Source organism: Mus caroli, chromosome 12 (assembly GCF_900094665.2).
Source record: "Mus caroli chromosome 12, CAROLI_EIJ_v1.1, whole genome shotgun sequence".
In the NCBI taxonomy this organism is placed as follows: domain Eukaryota; kingdom Metazoa; phylum Chordata; class Mammalia; order Rodentia; family Muridae; genus Mus; species Mus caroli.
The window spans coordinates 60,372,549-60,376,162 of record NC_034581.1 but is presented as its reverse complement, the minus strand read 5'-3'; positions in this window follow the sequence as shown (position 1 = coordinate 60,376,162).

The following is a 3,614-nucleotide window of genomic DNA, read 5'->3' as shown; positions in this document are numbered from 1 at the left end:
ACCTAATAAAAAATTTAAAACAACAACAACATCCAGTCCAAACCTCCTGGTGGAAAGCAGGTATATACATCTCTTTAGTTGTAGAGATTAACCTGCAGAATAGCATTTGTGGTTTTCCTAGTGATGGTCTGTAAGCACAATGACATAGTACCTTCTCAACAGGAGGTACATCTGCTGGAGAGTGAAGGGTTAGAGTAAATCATCCCAGTCACATTCCTAAGGATAACTTCTTACTATAATGTTTTCTTTTCATATATCAGATACAATAATGTCTAATGGGACTTTTAAATGACAATAATTTTGTTTTGCTAATATGCAACTGTTATCCAAGCTACTCAAGATCAGGGCAAAAGAATCATAGGCTGCTAATGTCACAGAGAACAGAAGGCCAGCCTGGGCAACATTGTGAGGTTCTGGGTGAAGGATAAAAAGCTAAAATATTTAAAAAGCTCTGGTGTCACCATATAATGATAAAGTCCTTACCTAGCATGTGGGAGGCCCTGGGTTTGGTCCCCGTCCCATAAATATAATGCAAAGTATTAATAGATATGTTATTCATTGGTTTCCAAACCAGAAAAATAATTCATGACTGCAAAGGAAATCAGCTGCAGTTCATCACTGTGAATAATGAAGCTATTTTGAAAATCATAAAATACTTCTAATTTCAGCATGATTCAAGCTAACTAATGTAAATAATTTATCCTAAGGATCCAAAGATCCAAAATGTATGTCTTTTGATAGTTCTGTTTTTCATTTTCTCATCTCATTTTTCCTTTTTGTATACTTCTTTCTCTCCTTCAGTGACTACTGCCTCAAAACATGGATGCTAACACAGAGACTAAAACAAGAAGGGAACCAGGCATGCGAGGGGTGAATGATTGGACTGTGATCATGCATGTGGAACAAATGAAAGTGTAGGCTAGAACTACTTCCTTTCCCAAACTGTGAAGTATGCAGTGAAGAAGCAGGGAGGATGGAGTGGAGGCAGCTGGAGTCAAGTCAGAGACAGTCCTGTTAGAGTCATTGTTCATAGATAAAGTCTACAGAGAGAAGAGGCCCCGTCTACATAATCTATAGTAATTAAAGGGCTGTTTAAGCAGCCCTGCCCAGCTTTCTTAGTCATATGTAAATTAGAGAAAGACAGTTTTGGTGGTGGTGGGGGGAGAAACCTATTGTACCCTGAAAGGAGATATAGTATTGTGAAGCAATATGAAAACTAAACTAATCATTATGCCTTTAATGATTCTGGAACAATAAGCACAGTTCACAACTATATAGTCTGTCATCCCTGCATGGCTACTTAGAGAGATGTTATCTTGGGCTTCTAGAAAAGAGATCTGCAAATATATATCTATCTATATATATATATATTCAAATACTATATAATATTAAATACTATATATTACCTTATTATATATTATGTATTATGTATGGTGTATTATAAACTACAATATATTGTATATTTATATAGTATATATTTTGATATATATCATATATAAGACTATATATTATAACACATTATCTATATTAAACATATTAATATAAAATATTAAATATATTTAAATCATTTCTTGTTCTTTTTCTTTCCTTCTTTTGCCCCAGTCAAAATTAAAGTACTTACTGAAAATCCAAGTTCTCCAAAGCAAGTAAAGTGACACTCAGAAGTTCTCACAACATTTTCAAGATATAGGACACATGCCATTTCTAAAATATATTTGGTCATAAATAAATATATTGAGCACTTTAATAAATGCCTTCTCTAAAACCTCTTCACTCGCAAGAAATTTTAAATCATAAACAAAAGGGCTAACAAGAATTGGAGATGTAAGCAAAATTCTCTTCTCTCCAAGTTACTCTACATTTTTTCAAGGTTGGTTATTTTTATAACACATAGATAAATATGCATCTCTTGTCTCTGAGTCAGGCTCATCTCAGTTTATCATGGAGTCTCTTCAGAACTATAGAACAGTGACTAAGAAATCCCACATCTTACTTAGCTAAATGATTTGTTTATGGTTTTTAAAGCCATTTTCTAGGCTTTTGACCAACAAGCATACATATAAAAGTTAAAAAGACATCGGTAAGGGGAACTGTCTTACAGGAATCTGAAAGAGCCATCATATTCACAAAACCTTACCAGATGGAGGAAGCAAGATAGTATTTGCTGCACTGAGTACACTAAGCAGATAGTTGCCAAGCCTTACCTTTGTTTGAGGAACTATAACATGATCTTTATATTCCACATTGTATCTAACATATCCATCCTACACAAGAGCCACTAAACAATATAGCAACAGGATCATTATCCCATTGCACACAGGTCATTCTAGCTGTGGTTTCTAAGTCAATAACCACAATTAAAATGGGCTTCTGGTGGTTGGATGTTGCTAAGCTACTCTTATATCCTGGCCAATGGGCTGGTGTAACAGAACACAGAGCCATCCAGAACATCAAATGCCAAACCTTATTGTTTCCTTTGCTCTTAAATACTAGCTGACCCCACACTATGGCCAAATGTTAGAGATGTGATGGGGTTGTTACTTGTTACCTTCAAAGAGGAGGCTGAAAGGCAGGTTTGAAAATTCTCTAATGAACCAAGATTAGCCCATTATATTCTTCAGTTGTATCTACTAATGGGATATGAAAAGGAATTTTGCCTGAAAAGAACTAATTCACCCTGGTATTTGTTCAGCATACAATCCTTTATATGGTACTATGCAGACACTATGAAAAAAATAAAATTAGATGCAACCTTTAAAATTTAAACTAGAAGAGCCTACTGTATAAGTTCAAAAGCAATGAATTCAATTTAAAGTCTTTTCAACAAATATTGTGCCAAGTTGAAGATTCTGTAATCTAATGTTTGAAAAATACTTTGACTTTACAATATTAATCATTTGGATATAAACATATATTGTTTAAATTATAAATGAAAGAAAGAGATAGTGTGAGTCTTAGCTACATTGGATAAATTCTTCAATGTACCATTATGTAAAAGTGCAATGAAGATTCTAGAAATGTTTGTACCAGTTGCTAAGCTGGTGTGATAAAATTACTCATGTAGAAGCAAGATGTCTTTAGAATACTTGTCCTGAGACTCACCTGTGAATTTGAGCTGTAACACACAAACAGTGGACATTTTTATTAAAATTTATCCCACTTAAAAACATATATATATCAGGGACTCGGCCGAACTTAGGAACTTAGTCTGCACAGGTGAGAGGGTGCACCACAGAAGCAGACACCTTCTGTGACCTGACAAAGCAAAACAGCTTCTGGGAAAGGTCCTGTTTTGGGCCTTCTTCTTAGGCCAGGAGGAGGTCCAAATGCAAGATATCTGTGCACCTTCCCTGTAAGAGGAGAGCTTGCCAGCAGAGAGTGCTCTGACCACTGAAACTCAGAGGAGAGAGACTGTCTCTCAGGTCTGCTGATAGACAGTAACAGAATCACCAGAAGAACAATCTCTAAACAGACTCAACTATAACAACTAACTCCACAAATTGCCAGATGGCAAAAGGTAAACGTAAGAATCTTACTAACAGGAACCAAGACCACTCACCATCATCAAAACCCAGCACTCCCACTTCGCCCAGTCCAGGGCACCCCAACACACC